General features: G+C 42.4%; 1 long non-coding RNA gene across 1 annotated transcript; it reads right to left on the bottom strand.

Annotated features, from left to right (window-relative positions):
• Positions 1 to 1,526: 1,526 nt before the first annotated feature.
• On the bottom strand, positions 1,527 to 19,398 carry LOC114484458 (uncharacterized). The gene is made up of 5 exons (XR_003677356.1): positions 19,240 to 19,398; positions 18,943 to 19,045; positions 15,423 to 15,516; positions 13,238 to 13,658; positions 1,527 to 2,357 (listed from the first exon to the last, which is right to left on the bottom strand). It is a non-coding gene; the product is annotated as an uncharacterized lncRNA (long non-coding RNA).
• Between the last annotated feature and the right edge of the window lie 3,009 nt (positions 19,399 to 22,407).

Here is a 22,407-nt window from a genome sequence, read left to right on the forward strand (position 1 = left end):
AGAAAAACATCTGTTCTATCTGCGGTCAAGATACAGAAGAAAAGTTAATTCACTTCCTAGTCTTTGTACAGAGCAAAAAGATATCATTTCTGAGGTCTCTTACATCCTACGTGCTTTACTTGCCATCTTTAGTTATCATAATAACCTTATAAATTAGTCGGTTTTGATCCCATTTTACAGAGAAACTGGGGCTGAGAACTTGCTCAAGGTCACATAACTTGTCACCGTCTCTCTGCCTAACCCAGGACCTGGGTGGCACAATGCCCTTTGATTGACAGGCAAATGTACCAGTTAGCTATGCCCCAGGGAGGACCACACATTGATAATAGTGTGGATTACTCTATCTGAATCTGAAAATTTTAACATTTTTTCTTACATGAGACTTCTACTTAGTTACCTCGACCTTTCCTAGAGAAAGTGTGTGTGTGTGCGTGTGTGTGTGATCTTATTTTCTATAATCACTCAAAGTGAATGTTTGTTCAAGACAAGAAAAACCAAGTGACCTGGCACTAAGCCTCCTTCAGGTTTAATTTCATATTTGTTTGTTTTGATTCCCAAACTGGCTGTACGTTAGAATCACTTAAGGTACTGAAAAACACAATGCCTGGGCACATTCCCCAGAAATTTTAATTCAGCATAAAACAATGTAGAAGAATTTCTTATGAAGCAAAAATAGTTTTCAAAAATGAACTTAAAGGCATTTATTCTTGTTCTGTATACCTGCATAACAGGAAATGCCAAATAAATTTTCAGGCTGAAGATAAATGACACCAGACGGACACCAGAAGGAAAAATTTGCACTAGAAATGATATATGTTACTATAAAAAGTTATAATTGTATTTTTAAATTCATTCGAGACATGTGACTATTTAAAGCAAATATTATAGCAAGTATTATAGGGATAATGACATATGTAGTTGTAATATATAATAACTATGGCACAAAGTTACAATATGTAACAATAGTGTAGTGTAGAAAACTATACTATTGTACATTTCTTACTTATTATGTAAAACAGAATAATATTAACTCTAAGCAGAATGTTATTAAAGATGCATTGTAGTCTCTAGACAACCACTAATAAATGACGCAAAGTGCTATAGTCAAAAAGCCAATTGAAGAGTTACATAACCCAAAATAAGGCAGAAATGGAGGAATAAAGAGGAAAAAAAACCTCAGAAAACCAAAAACAAAAGAGTAAACCTAAACCACATAATATTAGTAATTACACTGGATGTAAATGGATTAACACTCCAGGTAAAAGGCAGAGATTCTGAGACTGGATTAAAAAATAAATAAATAAGACCCAACTCTGTTCTGGCTACTAGAGATATCCGTAAATATAAAATGAAATATAAACATACAAGCTGAAAGTAAGAGGATGGAATATATATTATTATCAAAATAAGCTGCAATGGCTATATTGATATCAGAAAAAAAAATAGACTTTGAGACAAGGAGTATTATCAGGATAAAATACCTTTTCATAATGATAAAAGGATCAATTTATCAGGAAGACAAAATAACCATAAATATGCACATACTGAATAAAAGAGCTTCAAAATACCTGAAGCAACAACTGGCAGAACTAAATGGAAAAACAGATGCAAGTACAATCATAGTTGGAGATTTTATCACCACTTTCTTCGTAATTTATTGCACAATTAGATAACACAGTCAACCACACAGTAACTATAAACTGCACACTCTTTGAACTGTACACGGATAGTTCATCAGGATAGACCATATGCTGGGCTGTAAAACATGTTTCAGCACATTTAAAGGGATCAAAACCTCATAGAGCATGTTCTGTTACCACAATGTGGTTAAATTAAAAGTCAGTAAAGTAACTGCAAAGCTCTGATTTTGGAAAGCAAGTGTGATGGCTAATTTTATGTGTCAACTTGTCTGGGCCATGGTGCCCCGATATTTGGTCAAACCTTATTCTGGATGTTGCTGTGAGGATGTTTTTGGTTGAGATTTACATTTAAATTGGTGGACTTTGAGAAAAGCAACGTGCCCTCCATCATGTATATGCCTCATCCGTCAGTTGAAGACCTGAATAGAACAGGTTGACCACTCCCGAGCACGGGAGAGTCCTCTAGCAGACGGTCTTCAGACTTCATCTGCAACGTCAGTTCCTCCTGGTTCTAGAGCACGCAGCCTGTGGACTCAAATCACAGCTCTCTCCTTGTTACGAGTCCAAGCTCGCTCTGCTAGCCGCACGACAGGCCAATGAATCGGAGACGAGGTGTTGGGGCCAGGAATACGACTTTATTCAGAAAGCTGGCAGACCGAGAAGATGGCCGACTAGCGTCTCTGAAAAACCATCTTATGGGGGTTTGGATGCTGGTTTCTTTTATAGCAGAGATGGGGAGGAGACGAGGAAGTAAAGTAAAAAGGTCATAAGTTTTGCAAATGTCCCCTGGAATGGCCAGCCTCGGGGAGGGGATGGGTTAATTTCTTCTTTCTTGCATCCATCCACAGGTGGACAGGGTCAGGAGGTACAAAGGCACTTTGGTTTAATATTCAGGCAATGGGGCAGGGTTCCCTGAGGCAGGCCATTATGTATGATTATAAAACAAAAGCAACGAAAAGCAAAGGCTAAAGTCAAAGACACAGACCGAACATGGAGTCTGATTTAGCTCTTTCCTGTTACATCCCCACTCTCCAGCCTGCCGACCCCGCCCATCAGACTTCTGGACTCACCAAAATCATTTATAAGCCATGATGTGAGATAACCTTGACTAATACAGCAGGTGACACATGTCAATACATTTAAAAATAACAATAAGACTCAATATAAAGGAAATTAGAAAATATCTTGAACTGAATGATAATAAAAAGTATAATTAATTTGCTAGAGTGGCTCACAGAACTCTGGAAACAGTTTACTTGCTATTTACCAGTTTTTCATAAAAGGATGTGAGGAAGGATATGGATGACCATCCAGAAGGAAGAGACACATAGGGACGCTAAGTGGAAAGGGCGGAGCTTCCACTCCCTTTCTGGGCTAGCCTCCCTCTCAGCACCTCCACATGTTCACCCTCCTGCAATCTAATCAAACCCCACACTTTGGGGAATTTTATGTGGGCTTCATCATGTAGGCATGATCAATCATGGATCCATTTCCAGCCACTGTCCCCTCTATGGAGAAAGGGGGGCTGGGCTGAAAATTCCAAGCTTCTAATCTCGGATTGGTCTTTCTGGCGACCGACCCCCAACCAGGAGCCCACCAAGACTCACCTCCTTAGAACCAAAGACACTGTTATCACCCAGATTATTCTAAGGATTTAGGAACTCGGTGTCAGAAACCAGGATCAAAGACCAAATATTAGGATAAAAGATTCTCCTAGTGGTCTTATCACTTAGGAAATTACAAGGGTTTTAGGACCTCTTGCCAGGAATTGGAGGCATATATACATATATATATATTCTATTACCTCAAATTATCAAAACTTCTCATAAAGAAAATCTCAAGCCCACATTTTTTCACCAGTCAGTCCTATCAAATATTTACAAAAAAATTAAACCAATTTTATACAAGCTCTTTCAGAAATACAGGATAGATCATTTCCCAAAGCATTTTATGAGGCCAAGATAATTATCATAAGAAAACTTTTAAAGACATGAGAAAAGAAAATTATAGATTAATAACTCACATGGACACAAAAATTATTAATACAACTGAGCAAATTAAATCCAGAAATATATAAAAAGTAGAGATATACAATGTTCATGAGTTAGAATCCTCCATATTGTTAAGAAATCAATTTTCCACAAATTCTTGTATAGATTTAGTTCATTCCAAATCATAATCTCACCATGTTTTTCAATAGAAATTCACAAACTGCTCCTAAAATGTATACAGAAATGCAAAGAACCCAAACAGTTATAAAAAAAAAAAATCTTGAAAAAAAAAAAAAAAAAAAGGAACAAACCTGATTCTCACACTACCTGATGCCAAATATTATTAGAAAGCTACAGTAATCAAGAGGGTATAGTGTTGGCATAAAGAGAGGAGAAAGGGTTTCTTTAAAAATATATAGATTCCTGAAAGAGACCCACACTTCTGTAACCAAATAGTTTTGAAAAGGACATTTGAATAATTAAATGGGGAAAAGAAAAGTCTTTTTTTAATGGTTCTGCAAAAATTGGAAAAAAAATTGTTGAAAAAAATAAGGACCCTCAACCTTATGCCTTACACTATACACAAAAATTAATTTGAGAAGCAGCATGTACTTGGACACTAGAAAGTGATAACTATAAAGGAGAAACAAGATAAATTAGCCTTCAGCAAAACTGAAAACTTCTGCTCATCAAGGGGTGGAGGGAGGTCCAAGCGGGAAGGGATATAGGTATACATATAGCTGATTCACTTCCGTGTACAGCACAAACTAACACAACATTGTAAAGCAATTATACTCCAATAAAAAAATTGAAACTATTAAAAAAAATCACCATTAAGAAAACACATAGGCTAGAAGAAAAGACTTAAAAACAAATGTCTGATGAAGTATTTGTCTCCAGAACACATAAATAACTCTTTCAAGTTAATAATGAGACAAATACACTTTCTTTAATTCTTTGATCATACTTTCCTTCAGTCTTTAGACATGATTTCCTTTAGTTCTTTGAACTTACTTGTAATAGCTAATTTAAAATCTTTGCCTAGTAAGTCCAATATCTTCAAGAACCATTTTTTTTTCCCTTTATATGGGCCACACTTTCCTGTACCTTTGCATGTCTTCTGAAATTTCGTTGAAAGTGGATATTTTGGGACTTCCCTGGTAAATGGTAAAGAATGGTAAAGAATCCGCCTTACAATACAGGGGACATGGGTTCAATCCCTGGTCAGGGAACTAAGATCCCACATGCCGCAGGGCAGCTAAGCCCATGCGCCACAGCTACTGAGCTCGAGCGCCTCAACTAGAGAGCCTGCATGCTGGAAACTACAGAGCCCACACACTCTGGAACCCATGAGCCACAACTACAGAGCCCACGCACCCTGGAGCCTGTGCACCACAACTAGAGAGAAGCCCGCGCGCTGAAACAAAGAGCCCACATGCCTCAGTGAAGATCCTGCATCCCACCACTAAGACCCAACACAGCCAAAAATAAATAAAATAAAATAAATAAATGATAAATAAATCTTTTTAAAAAGTGGATATTTTACATAATGTTATACAACAACTGTAAAAATCAGAATGCGTGCACACACACGTTTTGTTGTTTTGCTTTTCTTTGTTTGCATAGTGATTCCTGGGCTAATTCTTTAAAATCTGTATCCCTTTTAGTGTGTGGCCAATGGAGTGTCTGTTCAGTTAGCTTAGTAGTCAGTTAATAATTGGTAAGGTTTCTTTAGGTGCCTTAAACCGTAAGGTTCCACCGTTTGACAAGGAGCTCTGCACAGGTTGGGGCATGATTTCAAGGCTCAGGCTGTGGAGGGGCTTGTCTTAGCCTTCACTTACTGCTTGCATATGAGCTCCAGGTCATTCAGAGGTGAAAGGCTGTGTGGCTCTCAGGTCTTCCCTGGTGGTGCACATAGCCCTGCACATGTGTGTGACCTCGTAGTTTACCAAGAATATAACAGCTTTCCAAAGCCCCCATGGACATTTCATACCAAGGATCTTCCTTTTGCCAAATGGTATCACAGCCTTAGGCAACTATGTCATTAAACAGTTACAGCTGATTGTTTTTTCAACAAATGCCCTGGGGACAGAGCCTTTCCTGCAGGGTGAGCTCTGAGTCAAGTCAAATGATAACAATATGTTCATGGGGCTTTTCCAGGGAGCTGTGGGGCAGGTTGAGTAGTGGCAATGAATTCCAAACCTGCTTGGTCTCCTTTGATAGCTACCCGGCTGCTGGTTTCCACAGCAACCATGGTTGCATGGCTTCTGGTGTTCAAGGCTACTATGGGGCTCAAGAGATTTACAGGAGGAGGACATGTTCTACCACAAACCCCATCATTCTAACTGAGTCTCAGTCGTTTTTCTTTAATACATGCCTCTCAGATTGTTGCAAGCCCTTGGTTAATTTCTGGAGTTCTGAAGAAGTTGATTTTGACCATTTTGCATGCCCCCCTCCTTTTTTTTTTTTTTTTTTGCTTTTATAGAGGAGTGGCATATTACTTTCCCATTGCTGCAAATTAGCACAAATGAGGTGGCTTAAAACCACGCAAATATATGATCTTAGTTCTGAAGACCAAAAGTCTGAAAGGAATCTTTCAGGACTAAAATCAAGATGTTAGTAAGGTTGAATTCATTCTGCAGGCTCTAGGGGAAAAATCTGTTTTCTAGAATTTTCTAGCTTCTAGCAGCTACACACATTCCTTGGATGGTGGCCACTTCCATGTTCACAGCCACCAATCACACCTCTGCAACCTCTGCTTCCACCGTCACATCTCTTTCTCAGATTCTGACTCCCCTGTCTCCCTCTTCCACACTAACATGACTTGTGATTATACTGCTCCCCTCCCCAGAGAATCAGGATCATCCCTCAACTCAAGATCCTTGACTTAATCATATCTGCAAAACCCCTTTTGCCATGTAAATTAACATATTCACAGATTCCAGGAATTAGAACATGACCATCTTTGGGGAGCCATTATTCTGTCTGCTACAAACAAATCTAAGGAGGTCTTCAGTCTGTCCTTCCAGAAGTCCTGCCCCTATCTCTCCATTCTTAACCACATAATTCCATAGAGTTGATTCTATCCTCTGACTCATGGAAGAGCACGTGCCTTAGGCCTGTGCCGACTACGTGTATCAGTCAGCTCTTACTTGGTCATTCCTCATAACAGATGATCCCAAAGATTGCAGCTGCTTACAGCAACAGTGGTTTATTGCTTTCCATGTTATATGTTATGATGGGTCTACTGTAGTTCTACTGGCCTCTGCTCAGCTGTCTTCTTTATTCTGTCATCTAAGCTAAAAAGAATTCCTCACCTGGGCCATGTCAGAAATGTCATTTTTCCTTGATCTAAGATAGTAATTCTCAATCAGAGGTTATTTTGTCACCCAGATTCAAAATTTGACTACAAGTGCATATGTGTAGGGAGGACCTTTTGCATCTCTGAATAATTATAATTTGCTCTGGTTCTGGAGGATAACTTTAGAAAAAAACTGTAACAACCAAGATGAAGCTTTTTTCCAGTTGAACCATTCAGCATTTTGTACACATGAATGAGATCTTCCAGCACCACAATAAGTAGGTACAATTATAATGAAGAAAGAATTGAAGGGGAGATACAAATCTGAAACATCTATTGTCTCCAGTTACTTCTTTAGTTATAAGAAAATAAACTATATAAATGTTTGAATTAAGGAGGAACAGAAAGAACACTGAAACAAATGTGAGCACAGGAGGATAAATGGATTATTTGGACAGAATAGTCTAAATTTCTTACGCAAAAAGAATTTACCAAGCCCATATATTTGCTCAATTCATGGATTCTTCAAACACTTAGGAAGATCCATGCACATAACCCCAAATTATTTGCCCTGAGATTGTATTATACAGATTTTGTAGCACATTTGCTATCAAAGTGAAGTTCTGTTCAAGCTAATGGTAAAGTTTTCTTGCATTATTCCAAAGCAAAAACCCCAGATGATAAAACCTCAGGCTGGCATAAGCATTGTACTGTGTAGAGTCCACAGAAATGGTCTGCATGTGCAGAGGTAGAATGTGAATGTAATTTATTTTCTCAAGACACAGTCTCAGATTGAAATATCGCACAGCCTCACATATGTAAGTGTGGAATATTATGTATGTATCATTATGTTCCACCAATAAATTCAAGGTTAAAAAATGGAACAAATAAAACACAAAGATTAATTCACTGTGAAAGACTAAGGGTAAATCAAGGTGTAAAACCTTTTCTTAGCATGATTTTGGTGATGGCTATTTTTCTCCACCCAAAGGATCAAGAATCTAGCTTTATGGGGGCAAGAGGTTCAATCCCCGCTTGCTTCAAGTTGCCTGGTCTGGTGCCAGCCAGGCTTGAGTCACGCTATAAATGCTTACTGAATCTAAACACAGGTCTACACAAGCAGCGCTGAGCCTACACAGTAGACTAAACGTTCGCTTCTCCCTAAGGATGTGGGTTGTGGAGGATTGAGGCCAACGTGGCTGTTTTCATCGAAATGTCTAACAGAGGAGTCCTGTCCTTGAAAAACGGAAGGAACAACATAAAGAGACTTGCGTGATTCACTCCGAATCTGACCAAAGGAAATGCCTTCCCTCTCTCTCCTCGCCTATATTTCATTGGTCCTGTAGTGTACATGGAAGAGTTCTCTTTAGGGTAAGAAGGTGATTCCATGTGAGTTGCAGGTTGAAAGCAAGCAGGGCCCCGTGGGGCTTCTGGACACAAAAGCTTTTCTGTGTACCCCGTTTCTTGATTATGGGAAATAGGCTTCATTCAGCCTCCAAGACCTTCCCTGAGTTCCAAGGGGCAGGTTCAAACAGTTTCTAATTAGGGAAGGGAGGGGATGCAGAGACCCGGGAGGAACAGTCAAGAGAAACAATAGCGCAGCCTTGGGGAGGGTCCTGGTCCCCCCTCAAGGGATACACAGAACAATATCTTCAAGCTGTTTTACAGTTACTGAACCCCCCCCGCCCCCCCCCCACCCCGCCAGGTGGGAGAAGTTAACTCTTTGCTGCCCACAAGCACGTAGACCCCAGCCCGGTTGGAACCGGAAGGTTGATGATGCGACTCCCACTTACCTCACCACCAACCAATCAGAAGAAGGTCCACGAGCTGACCACGCCCCCTCTGAACCATGGCTATAAAACTCCTCACTACCCCCTCCAGGTCGGGACACACAGTTTTGAGGGCAGGAGCCCGCCGTGGCCCCCTTTGCCTGGCAAAGCAATAAAGCTATTCTTTTCTACTTCACCCAAACTCCGTCTCCGAGATTTAATTCAGTGTCAGGGAACAGACGTCAGATTCGGCTTCAAGGTCAGCTGTTATTCACACTCCGAGGCCCGGAAGGAATGATTCTGACCTAAAAGGCCAGGAGGGGTTTCTCCATTACAAGTCAAACTGCTCAGCGAGTTCCTTGATTTCAGAGGTACAGCCTAGAGAATCCACCTGTGAGGTTGCTTCTTCCCATACACCTGGGATCTCAGGTCAGGTTTTAAATCCAAAGGCCCGGGGTCACTACCCAAAGCCCACAAAACTGCCACCCCAAACAGACAGAGTCACAGACCCTGTGCCTAGAGGGGAGGTTTGAGGCAGGGAAACCAGATGTGGTGTTTTTGTAAATACCTAAAAGAAGACCGTTGAACTTCAAGGGGTAACATTTTCCCAAGGGTAGCTCAAAGAACCAGCTTTGTGGAGGTGAGAAGTGCACAGACAAATCGCAGCCTCCGAAAGAGGCTGAGTGGAGGAAAACTCACAGATGAGCAGCAAAGAGGGCAAGAGTTTCTGGAAAAATGAAAACCTAGAGCCACACGAGCGTCCAAAAACACTAAAACAGCACAAACCTGAGACTTGGAAACAAATCGTGAGATAAAATCCAAAAAGATCTAACTGGTAGTAGCCTGATTTAAATTTTGGAAAGAAAAATTTTGGCCAAACACCCTGAGATGTTTCCTCTGAAACCTCCTAACATAATCACGCCCGTAGGCCTGACACAGCTTCACGTCTGGGGAGACCTGACAAAGCACTGGTCAAATGTTTTGAGCAAAAAAAAAAAAAAAAAAAAAAAAAAGGCAAATAGAATGGATCTTTGACCAGATTTAAAAGATAAAATACAGAAAAACCCTGTCCCATTGGGGAAGAGGAGGAGCTCTCCATCACTTAAGGAGATATATTATTTTTTGGATCCAGCTGAAATCTGGGAAAATAACAGAACTTTCTGTGCAAGCAGCCCCAAGGGGATTCTAAGCTGCTGAAACACCCTCATCCCCTGCAAGAGACACAGATCTGACAGGGTAAAGGTCATGGGCTCTCAGAGCAAGAAAGGTTTTATCAGCATTCCAAGAAGGCATCCCTACCCTCCAACGGAACGGATTCCTTAGGAAATGAAACACTTGTTTTAACACCTTCGCACATGTTTGTACTTCTTTCCCTTTTCCTTGGAGCTCCTTGGGAAGCTCCCAAAATGAAAGAGAATAAATTGTCCTCTGCGATCAGTTCTGTGCTCCTCCATCTTCCTGAATGGAAGCCAAGACTCATGCAAGACTTTCCTGTGTTTAGGTGTAAATAACACTGCCTGAGTAGGAGGCTCCTCCTTTCCCGTTCATTACTGTCACAGGTTTGAAAAGAAAAAAGCAGAGGTCATTTATTAGAGGTTATTTTTCATGCAAAACACCCCGTGTTAGCTGTCATTCAAAAGGATGTAGTGTACGCCTTCACTCATATATTAACAGAGCTTTGGGTCATAACCTTTTATGGCATTTGGAATTCCAGAACCTCTGATTAGTGCAATATTTACATATCCTTCAGTAAAAGTGTTCCTCCATAGAAATGCATGAAGTGTTGTAAATTCGTTTGGCCTTTAGTCTAGACTCCGCATGAACTCTGAATTCAAAGCAGGGTGCATTAAACCATAGGACTTTGTCTCGTGATGGTGTTTCCATTAATGGGATGCCGATTAACCCCTTAAAGATGGGCAAGTCTTTCAAACCAGTAACATCAACCCAGGGAGGTCTTTTCAATAAAATTAATAGTTGCCACTTACCCGGACTACCTTGACCATCTGATCCCATTTATATGTTACCGTATAAGAGAAATATTTATGTCCAAATCAGCCTTGATTTAATGGCCTCAATAAGATTTGAACCGGTGGAAATTTACTGGAAGTTTTCAGAACATCATTGAATTATTGCATCATTGTATAGGAAGAGATCACCAGTCAGGACTCTGGGAAGTTCGATAATAACGGAGCATCTCCTGTTTATGTGGCGTGATCAAAGTATGCTTTTTTTTTTTTTTTGAATTTGCCAAATCACATTGTTCCACTAGCTGAGAGAGCTGTGCTGAGCCTTCGGCTGGCTTGTTGCTGCTGTATAGACTCTTGAAGCCTGCCGTACTCCAGTACTGAAACAGTGGCCCAACAGATCTATCAACTCCAGGTTACTTTGCTGAGTCTTTTTTTTTTTTTTTTTTTAATAAAATTTAACCTAGAAAAGGTGTCCATGAGGTACGGTAAAGGTCTCCCAAGAAACAGAGCATCGAATTCCTCTACCAGTGAAACGGAGGAATCTCCTGGACTTGGTCAGAAACAGAGTTTAGAAATCTCCCTTAATCTGCTGCTCGAGCTGCACTGTGGTTTTGAAAAGACAGATATGTTATTGTTATCTTCTTCCCCAAATGGTCTCTCTCCCGGGACATTCGCACGTGTGGATGCCTAGTGGAACTTCATATTTCAAGCAGGATTTTCTCTCTCACGTATCTTAATTCCCACCTGAAGCTTTTGAGCATCGTTTAAAATATGTTTGGTTCAATAGAGAAACAAGGGTATTTTTAAATTTTATGTTTTGAAGCTGTCCAGTCTGCCCTGGATGATGAAAGTGGGAATCTGTGTCCCACCCGTAAAAATGACAGGGCTGGTAGACGCACAGGGGTAAGAAGCAGGACAAAGTTGAGAAGACCAGAAGTGGGTGTGGCCTGTGGACATTTACAACACTCCTTCCAGACACAAGGAGGGCTGACATCCTTCCCCTACTTCCTCTTCAGATCTTTACTCATAACCTGCTTCTATTCTTTCACCTAATGTTCCTTCTTATTCCCATTTTCCAACCCTATTCCTCTCTTTTCTCAAAACCTTTTTCCATCTTTCTGATTGTCCAGCCAGAACCTTCTAAACAAAGTATATGTATCTAATAGAGCTATGTTTTCAAAACACCTGAGACAGTAAATGATATCATATCATACTTCAATCCATAAAGTCAAAGAATATCATCTTTTCATTTTATTAGTGACAAAATATATTTTTAAAAAGTAATGCTTTCTCCCTAGCTTCTAGAAAAATATGTTAATTTTTTAGCTTGGTTAGAGAAACAAGTATGGTTGAAATAATACACATTTTCTCGGCAAGGAATCTTCACTTTAGCATAAGAAGCATTCAGACTTTTTCGTTTTGACTACTTCATATTTGTTGCAGACAGGAAGCTGGTTTGCAAAGTCAAATTATCATTTATTAAGCCCTTACTATATGCCAATATTGGTGCTACCTAAGTTATTTCCACCGTATTACTTAAGACTCACTGTTATAACCTCTATAGAGCTGGGAATTTTATTCGCAGCTGGGGACCCCGAGGTTCAGAGAGGGAAATTAACTTGTCTAAAATCACGCTAGGTTGGTGATGGCAAGAAAGAGATTTGAACTTGGGTCGGACCCCAGGCCGTTGCTTTTGACCACGAGGTCATTAAAGGTGTGTACTTCCTCTCCCTTCATTGGTTTCATGCCTTGTATCTCAGTTGTGATGGACAGGACAGAAGGAGGTGACTGCCTCATTGAAAAGCCCTTTGTTCTGAAAATATCTGATCCAAAAGAGTTTAATGTCCCTCCCCCAACCGAGAATGAAGGGAGCAATAAATTGTGTCCAAATGACAAAATACAGTGAAAAAGCTGATTCTCGCCACTTTCAGAAACAGACTGGCCGTATCCAGCTTTGTTACGGGTTGTGTAGTCTTCCTGGCTCTTATTACAATGCAGGTACAAATATGCCTTCCCAAAACAGACGCAAATGGCTTGAGGATTATTCTCAGTTTGGGATTATCCACTCCGAGGCACACTTTTATTGCTATGGGGAGTCTCAGAGTCTGCCAAGGTCAAAAGCGTTCATGCAGAGGAGAAGAATAAATAGCTGACCAAAAGAGCAGACCTAGCTCCTGCAAACGGGGCCATTCTCAGCACCGCCCTCAGACCTCAGCTCACACCGGCAGCAGCTGAGCATTCTGTAAACCTCTGGGAACAACTCAAGCCTCCCCAGAATAAACGGGCTGTGAACATAGTATCTGAGAGGAAAGGGAGAACACCTGGAAGTCCACAAGTACTAGCATCATTCCCTTAAAACAGGCAAGTCCAATGGACTTCAGCACTGGGCTCTGTCCACTCTTTCGAGGGTACGAACACGACTCTGATAAGCATCCACGAGCGTTTTAACATAGGTTCCAAGTCCCAACAGCTCACTGTGTGTGCACATGGGCAGAGAGTTGGGTTACTTTGCTTCCTTATTCATAAAAGTGAATCCTAACATTTTATTTAAAAGAAAACAAACACTCACCATTTCTGTAGAAGGATTTTATCTCCATCTTGGTCATTAAAGGCCACGAGTGGGGAGCTTGCAGAGGAAAAGCGGAAGAAGCAGATGTGTGCAGAGCTCCAAGCCAGGCGATTTGGAAGATTCTGGACGTGAAGGAAGGGGCAGGCTGAGGAGTGCTGTGCTGTCGCTGCGGGCTCCTCGAAGAACCTGGGACGAGGCCGTCCTCTCCGGGTCTGTGGATGGCCTGTGCTCAGCACCTTGACGGCCTCTTCTGCCTGATGTGACCACATCCCTCCCCTTTCGACAGCAAAGGCGGGAAGCCTGGAACCCAACACCCCAGCTCCTTCACCCACCCGGTGCCTTGAATTCTCGGTCGCCTTGCCTTTGGATGAAAAGTGGGTCTTCCTGTGCAGCCCATGGATTTGATGAAGGTGCCTGGGTGCTGATGTAAAAGGGGAGGAGGACTTATTTATTTCACACATCAGTTAGGACTCCAGGTCGGAGCAACTCTCAAAAACACTCCACGCTGTAGCACAGCTTTGCCTTGATTTTGCTCCTTATGGCAGAGAGGGCTAAGTTTGGTTGAGCTTTAGAAACGTGTATCTCTCTTTTTCAAGGGAACATTTGTTTGACTGATCCCTGACAGTTTCGGAAACAGATACAAATGCTTTCGCTTCAGAAAACAAAGCTGCGCACGACACTTAATCCATTACACTGATGGCGCGCTTGGCCGGTGCGGCTCTTGGCCGTGTGCACTGAAGGAAGGCCCGTGTGCACAGACTTCGGTTTTCGACCAACACTTGGTCTCCCCTTCCAAATATTCCCATCAAAGACCAGGCTCCGAGTCCAAGGGGAAAATGCCTGCACAAGAACCACCCTGCCACACAGACGTGTGTCGGGCCGATTTTTAAAATTAAGTGCAAATACACATTCTTTTCTCTACACGGTGACTGAGGCAAACACCCAGTGAAGGGCAGCCTCCCTCTGGGTTCACGTGTGCTCGGATGTTTGCTCGACCAGGGAAACCACAGCGACAACACACAATTACACTCTTCTACCCAAGTACATCCTGTTCCTCAACATTTATCTTCTTCCCCCTTCTCTAGAAAACACGCCTACCCGGCGAGAAGATCACCAAGGCGCTGAAGTTCAAAACGATTACATAAAAAGAGACTGTTCTCCGAATACTTTTCTGTCCCTCTTTCACGGGCCCTTTGTGCAGAGAAGATATGGAACAGACCTTTTGAGAACTCACGAAATCACTCCACTTTATACTCCAAGAGCCCATAAAATGCACAGTGAGAGTCATGAGGTAACTTTTATACCCAGATTGAATTGCAGCCCAGGCAGCAGTTCTGCCGGGGACCAGCTGACTGGACTAGTTATCTGGAGCAGACTGTAGACTCCTGTGGCTACCAGTTAACTTGGCTTTCCTCTGGGGCCTCACACAGCTCACCTAATGCCAGGCAAGCTTCTTATAAATGGAGGTTATCGGTGACAAAACACTCGGGCAGGACCACAGCGGGGAGGCCACGGCATCAGAACTCCTCTGACCCTACTGGGGGCTGGGCAATGGTACCCTGGCGTGCACGAGGGGCCCGGAGGTAAAGGGTGAGAGATCTGAGATGGTGACAGACCACACGGCAAGAAGTTACACTCAGAGACCAAATCCAGGAGTGGCAAAAGCAGACTCGGGAAATATTAGCTTTTATACCTACACTCTGAACCAGGGTCACTACTGCGAACCCTTCAAAGTGGTAAGTGGTTTGTGATTAGATCATGAATCGAAGTGCAGCACAGATTTAGAAATTCAGAGTTATAAGAAACCCAGTGCCCTCACTTTACCATCGAGAAGAGCAAGGCCTAAGGACAGCGTGACTTGCCCACGATGGTGGAGAGCAGGCTTTTCAATCCCTTATTTTTCTTACCAGCTGTGTCCTCATAAAAACACGAGGCCTTGACAACACTCTAGCCAAAAAAAATAGTTGAAAATGTTAAGGGCAGAAAAATAATAGATAGTCAACAGGTGTCAGTGTGTTTGTGTGTGAAATATGTTAATAAGCTTATAAAGAAATGCACATAATGATTTTACGTACACTGTGGTATTTATATATTTTTGTAGGTATTGTACCAGGCAGAACAAGACACCCCCCCCCCCGGAGATGACCACATCCTCATCCTAGAACCTTTGACTATGTCACCTTACCTGGCAAAATGGACTTTGCAGATGTGATGAAGTTAAGGGTCCTGAGAAGATGATCCAAGTTTGTCCTGGGGGGACCGATGTCATCACAGCGTTCCTTATAAGGGAAAGAAGGAGGCGGGAAGGTCAGAGATGCGAAGTCAGAAGCAGCTGCGAAGAGCAGCTGGAAGGTGATAGGCTGCTGGCCTTGAGACGGAGGAAGGGGCCGCCATCCAAGGATGCAGGGGCCTCTGGGAGTTGGGAAGGCAAAGACACAGGTTCTTCCCCAGAACCTTTGGAAGGGGTACAGCTCTGCCAGCACCTTGACCATAGCCTGTGAGACCCATCTCAGATTCTGACCTCCAGGACTGTAAGATAAAATGTGTGTTGTTTTAAACCATCAACTTTGTGGTACTTTGTTCCAGCAGCAACAGGAAACTGGAATATATATACATACATAGGGATTTCAATCATTTAAATATGTGTATATGTAGTTCCTCTTCCTCATCAACTTTATTTCTTCCTTTACATTTTCTTCCTTTATATGAGGTCAATCCAGTTTAACTAATCCTTTACCCAACTAAATCTTCAGTTGCATGAACCGTTGCTTTAACACCACATAGAAGAGGCCTAAATAATATATTTTAAAGTTGCACTTTATAGATGGTCTCAGTGAATAGGTTCCACTTTAGACTCCTCTCTGGGGTCAGACAGCCCTGGGGGGGGGCGGGTTCCCAGCCGCACCACTAACTCGAGATTCAGGCCATCAGCTCTGGCTCCAAAGGCACGGTTTCCTCATCAATACGACGGGCATCATAGGACGTGCTTTCTGAAATTGTTGTGAGGGTTAATGAGCTTATGCACAGGAAGGGCTTCCCATCACATGTCACCACTGTTTCCAACACAGTAGCTGAGTCATGGGATAAATTATAGAAACTGCTCTACACCTGAATCCCTAATACCTTGCCAGGGTCACCCCCCTGTTCCGCCTCCTTCCTTCACGGTTTTGCAGACTCCCAGTGTCACCCCCCCACCCCGTGACGTCCTCAATTCTCCCATTTCCAAAGGAAAATTAACCCCTTCTGCAGCATTTTCTTTATAGACACAGAAAGTACTTGTATTATGTGAACCATGGTCGTGTCTCCATTTCTAACAATGTGGCTCGTACCCAGCACTCAAAAACCGTGTGAAACCTACTTGTGTCCTTTGGGGCTCATGGCTGGTAACCCTCTCTGGAAAGGCAGGCAAAGACTTTGTCTTGGCCGTGGTCATTTACAGGAGTGTGACAACAAAGCTCCCTGGTAAATATCATTATGTAGCCGTATGCAACCAATTCTGAATTTGCTGTGGATGCATGAGGCTTCTCCTTGGCAACAGCAAAGACTCTGGGTAACAATGGAGGAGAACTCACGGGGCCTTCTCATAGCACGATAGCCGGCGCCTCCATTTCTTGGCTATAAAAATTCTCAGAGACACACTTTAGGTGAAATGGATACATTCAAGATGTGTGCAGAGGAGAACGTTCAACGTGAAAATTACAGCACACAGGGAGTCCTTTTTTTGTTTGGAAAGCTCACGCTCATTTTGCCAAGTGACTAATCGGGTCAAATGCTATTGCACCTACTGTAAATTTACCCAAACCTTCCACGGAAGCACCTGTTTCTTGAGAGGTTAAATGTTGCTTGGAGCACACAACGCAGAGGCTGATACTGCTGGGTTTACGACTTGGGTGGAAAAGTTTGACAAGATGACCTAGATGATGCTACGTAACTAATTACAAAGTAACTGATGTGTGTATGATGGCCAAGAGAAAGTCCGGCTAACTGTACATTTTTAAAAACGTAATTATCTGCAAGTCCTCAATTCAGAACCAATCTCAACAACTTTTAAAAGATGTCCCCCTGTTTATTAGGAAAATTTTAAAAGGCAATTTTTTACAGCTCTGTTGTCTTAAGAAATATAACGAGTGAGTACACTGGCACATTTTTAAACACTCACAGGAAAATATTTTTGCCTTTTGAATGTTCCAGCGGAAGATACAGAGAGGCAGTCCTTTGTGTTAAGCTGTATTAACCTGCTTATTTAAAAAATAACTCCATGTTTGTCAGGCTACTCAGCCTTTAAAGGAAAATATTGAGAGAGTTCATTAAAAAAACAGAGAGAAAACTGAAACCTTCCAGGAGGAATATCTCAGTTTCTTCCAAGCTACCCAATTTAATTCAAGCCTTTCTCTAATGGCCTGGATTTATTCAAAAGTGTTCTAATGCAACGACCCTGTAATTACTGTACCCTCCACACTGATCCAGGGCTGATTACCGCTCAGGATCTTAAATCTCAGTAATCTATTTGAAACATTATTAAATATTAGGGATTCGTGTGATCTGCTTTGTCATCACTCTACTTGTAACTTCTCTGCCACTCACTGCCAAGAGATTATGAACAAGAGCTGCTACTTTAATCTCAATTTGTTACACTAAAAATGCAAAATTAAAGAAAAATGGGGAAAGTGTAATATTACCAGGGAATGTGATTGATAACATTGTGTCACGTTACGAGCTTTAATATTATAAACTGAGTTTTATGTTACTCACTTGTAATAGTGACATATTTAACATTTTAAGACTGGATATAATAATTTTATGGGGCAAAACGGATATTATTAGATGATTATACTGTAGTACTTTGTCAAATTCTTGTATATTAAATACAAAAAAACTACAATAAAAATAAGAAGAAGTTCTGCCTTCAGCTGAGTGAAAAAACACGATTCATCCTTGATTCTCTTCTTTGCTCAAGTGTTACCCTGGCCCATCTCAGGGATCTGAATCATGTCATTTCCGTGGCATCGGATAAAGGCCACGAGTGGTATTTTATCGCCATAAATAATTTAAAATCATTTGTTGCTGCTATCGTGGCTGTGTCTGCAGTTTTATTCTCAGGCAGCAGTGCCCCACCCTGATCTCATGCCTATCTTGGAATGCATTCTCAAAAGTCATAAAGAGCAGGGTGTACATGGCCAGTTTAAGAAAGGCTGCCAGATGACATTGCAGACCCTGGGATGCTGAACTTCTAGAAGAGTCTCTTCAAGCAATGCTGCTTAAACCTCTGAAATTACAGTGAAAGGCAGATCAAACTTCTGTAGAACACCTACAACAGAGGAGCAGTTTTCTTTGGGGGCAAAGATTTCACATACTGCACACGGCAGGTATGTGTAAGACCTGATCAGGTGAGAGCCACAGAGGTGAGATGAGAAAAGGGGGGGAATCAGGCTTTGCGCTCCCCACTGAGATTTCGGGAAATTCTAGCCCTTCTGACCAAACACGGAACACGCAGGGGGGTGTGAGACCAGGAGCAGCGTTCTTTTTATGCCGTTGGTACCCACTCTCTTAGCCTTTCCGCGTGCTGGGTAGAGCCGACATTTCAAACAGATTTGCACTCATCTCCACACTGTTTTAAGGGCTGTGGCGCTACTACTCCTTTGTGGATTAAGGCACAGCTCTCTCTTCCTCACCTCCCTTTCCCAATACACAGACTCCTGACTCACCGCTCCCCTTGGGGCAGGAGCTCACGGTCTCATCCCAAAGGCTCTACTCTCCTCGATGATCCTGGACTAGGCAAGTGGCAGTCGATCTTTTTGCTTCCTTTCTCTTTTTGAGAAAAAGGGGAGGAAGAGGAAATTAAGAAGGTGAGGATGCCAGGAGAAAAAGCGGAGAATAAAGCCAGGTCTTCCTACTCATCAGTTCTCCCACGAGCTTCAGATGTGTCACAAGCCTGAGGGTGTGACGGGGCGTGATCTAAGAAGGGCACCCAGCCGTCTTCTCAGTGTGGTGCAGTTGGTTACCTGGATAAAGGCACTGAGAAGTCCTGCTCGCCTTCACCTCAGGAGGGGGCAGGGCTGTGTTCAGGTGAGGACACAGAGAATCGCCAAGGCTTCTCCACACCAGCTCACCCGTCAGTGACTCTCCACAAATCCACTGTCGGTGCAGAGGTTTTGGGTCACCCCTGAATTCACATCCATCATTTTCTGAAAACAGGAAAAGTGAAAAGCAGAACTTTACCTTCACTTTCTTTTTTTTAAAAATACATTTATTTATTTATTTATTTATTTATTTATTTCTGGCTGCACTGGGTCTCTGTTGCTGCGCGCGGGCTTTCTCTAGTTGCGGCGAGCGGGGGCTACTCTTCCATCATTTTCTGAAAACAGGAAAAGTGAAAAGCAGAACTTTACCTTCACTTTCTTTTTTTTAAAAATACATTTATTTATTTATTTATTTATTTATTTATTTCTGGCTGCACTGGGTCTCTGTTGCTGCGCGCGGGCTTTCTCTAGTTGCGGCGAGCGGGGGCTACTCTTCATTGCGGTGCGCGGGCTTCTCATTGCGGTGGCTTCTCTTGTTGCGGAGCTCGGGCTCTAGGCACGTGGGCTTCAGTAGTTATGGCACACGGGCTCAGTAGTCGCCGCTCGCGGGCTCTAGAGCGCAGGCTCAGTAGTTGTGGCGCACAGGCTTAGTTGCTCCGCGGCACGTGGGATCTTCCTGGACCAGGGATCAAGTCCATGTCCCCTGCATTGGCAGGCGGATTCTTAACCGCTGTGCCAGCAGGGAAGCTCCGACCTTCATCACTTTCAAATGCTAAAAACACAATTACATCCCAAACACCTTATGACTGTCTCCTCCCTGCTTTCTTTAACTCTCAAACACACATATTCTGAATATCAATACAGATCTAAATACAATATAGATTTGGATTTAGATACAAATCCCATACAGTTAAAGGCACAGATACAGATAGAGATTTAGATGTAAATTTTTTCGATAGAGATGTAGGTGGTTACCTTTCTGCTAGCTTCATAATTTAAATATCTGTGGTCATAGTAGCAAGCCTAGTAAAAAAATAAAATGATCCAGTAGAGATATGTCAAAAAATAAGAATACCCACCATAGGTCTGCTTGGCTCACCTTACATCTTCTCAGCCCATTTGAGAGGAAAACAAGGCCCAGCAATGTCTCATCATTACCGTTCACTCAGAACACCTACGATAAAAGCAGGCCCTGCAATGTCTAAAAATTTCCCTCTGTTCTGATAGTAAAGCACAAAATAGGAGTGAATTCAAGGTCCAGTCTATGGGGGAAAATTCCTATCAGGAGATGCACATGTTAAACCTCATTTCCAGTCCAAAAGATAGATTTCTAGTATGATTTGTTACTTCAATAATTCAATTTCCCTGACTCCCCTGATTAAAACTTAAAAGAAATCCAAGCAGCCTCCAGGACCCAAGCCCAGGGCCTCACGAAGATCTGGCATCGGAATTAAAAGGTGGTGATGTAACCACCTGGTCTCTTTTTTTCCTGTCATATTTGGCTTTTATGAGGCACAATGTCGGCCAACGTTGTCCATACAACCTTTCAAGACCAGCGTCTTTTTCCTTTTAGGCTGATGATCAGAAGAGGGGGCTTAAGGATGGACATTCGTCAGGATGGGAAGGAAGGGTATTCAACAGCGTGTGGTCCAGGGATGGGAATTTGACCCAGGGCAGCAAAATGTTTGCAGAGCAGTTTTGTTTGAAAATTATCTGGAAGGCTGTATGTATGTGTTTTTCCTTCTAAAATCTTGTTAGTATAGAACTTTTCCCTTTACCTATATGGGAAAAAGACAGTCAACATGGGTCCAGCTCAAGGATCCTGGATTAACCCCAGAGTTTTGACCAAAGCATCAAGACATATTTGAATTTGAAGAGAAGTTTATTTACAGTGTTCTTTCTTAAGAAAGAACAACCTACCACACAAAGAACAAAAGAGAGAAGCCAGAACTTTGCCTGAAAACTTTTATCGATATTTTCTAAAGACTAAAACAGTTAGACTAGCTGCTTCATTATACAGGTCTACTCAAAATTGAACTATTTAAAGCTTTCAAATGGAATGGCTGAATTTAGTAATCATAAGAGTAAACAAATTTGCATTTGTGCACTGGCTTCGTCAGGGGCTCAGACTCATGTCGCTGGAGCGTAGGTTTTACAAGGTGGGCCCTGTGGTTTCTTCAGGCTGTGGCCCTGGGTGGGAAGAGCTGAAACCCCTGAGTCAATCCCTTTCCAGTCTCCCTCGCCTCTCAAGTCTCGGCCCGGGAACCAGGGATCCCTTCTTGGGAAACCCTCCCAGAGAGCTCAGCTGACCCTCAGGACACCTGCCCTCCCGTCCACTCACGTATCACAACGTGTGTCACTGCAGCCCGCTTGTCCGTCTGGGTGCTGGGCTTCTGGAACCAGAAACCACATCTGTCCTGTCCAGGTGTGATCAGCCTCTTAATGAATGAACGGGGCCACCTTTCCATCACGTGCAGGTGACCGACAACCATAATCGCGCAATGCTGGCTGTGTGGCCCGTGACACGAGCTCACAGAACATGCCGGCAAAGTGGACAAGGCGTATGGAGGCTGCATTTATTAACAATGACTTTGAGTTCCAAGAAAGCAGCATGCACATTGTGCAAAATGCTCCCTGTGACCCCCAGGTGCTCTGTAGCACTGGACAAGACCCCAGCTGTCTTTAAGTTGTTGAGTCTGAGGCCCCCAGAGCATTAAAGCAGCAAAGCTCCAGAGCGAAGAAAACAGTCAGTCTTTGGAACTAGACAGATGCAAGTTCCAATCCGGGTTCTGCCACTTTTCATGGGGCGACATTTGATAAGTTAATTAACCTCTCTGAGCCCCAGAGTGGTGATATTAATAGCTCTGACTCTCCAAAGTGCAAATAATAAAATCATCCTTAAGAGGTAGATATAAATAAGACGTGTATATGAAGAACACAACAATATATTTTAGATGAAAATAACTCATTAAACTGCCATGAAAAGCCAGGGTGAGTGGGAAGAGGAGAGAATGGCTTCGAACTTGGCGAGAGAAAAAAAAATTGAGAAGACATTTAGTGATTCAGCTGCACTATTATTAATGTATTATTTATAAAGCATGTTAAATGAGCAAGACATTTTACCAAACACAGACAATAACATGGTCTCTA

Source organism: Physeter macrocephalus, chromosome 19 (genome assembly GCF_002837175.3).
Source record: "Physeter macrocephalus isolate SW-GA chromosome 19, ASM283717v5, whole genome shotgun sequence".
In the NCBI taxonomy this organism is placed as follows: domain Eukaryota; kingdom Metazoa; phylum Chordata; class Mammalia; order Artiodactyla; family Physeteridae; genus Physeter; species Physeter macrocephalus.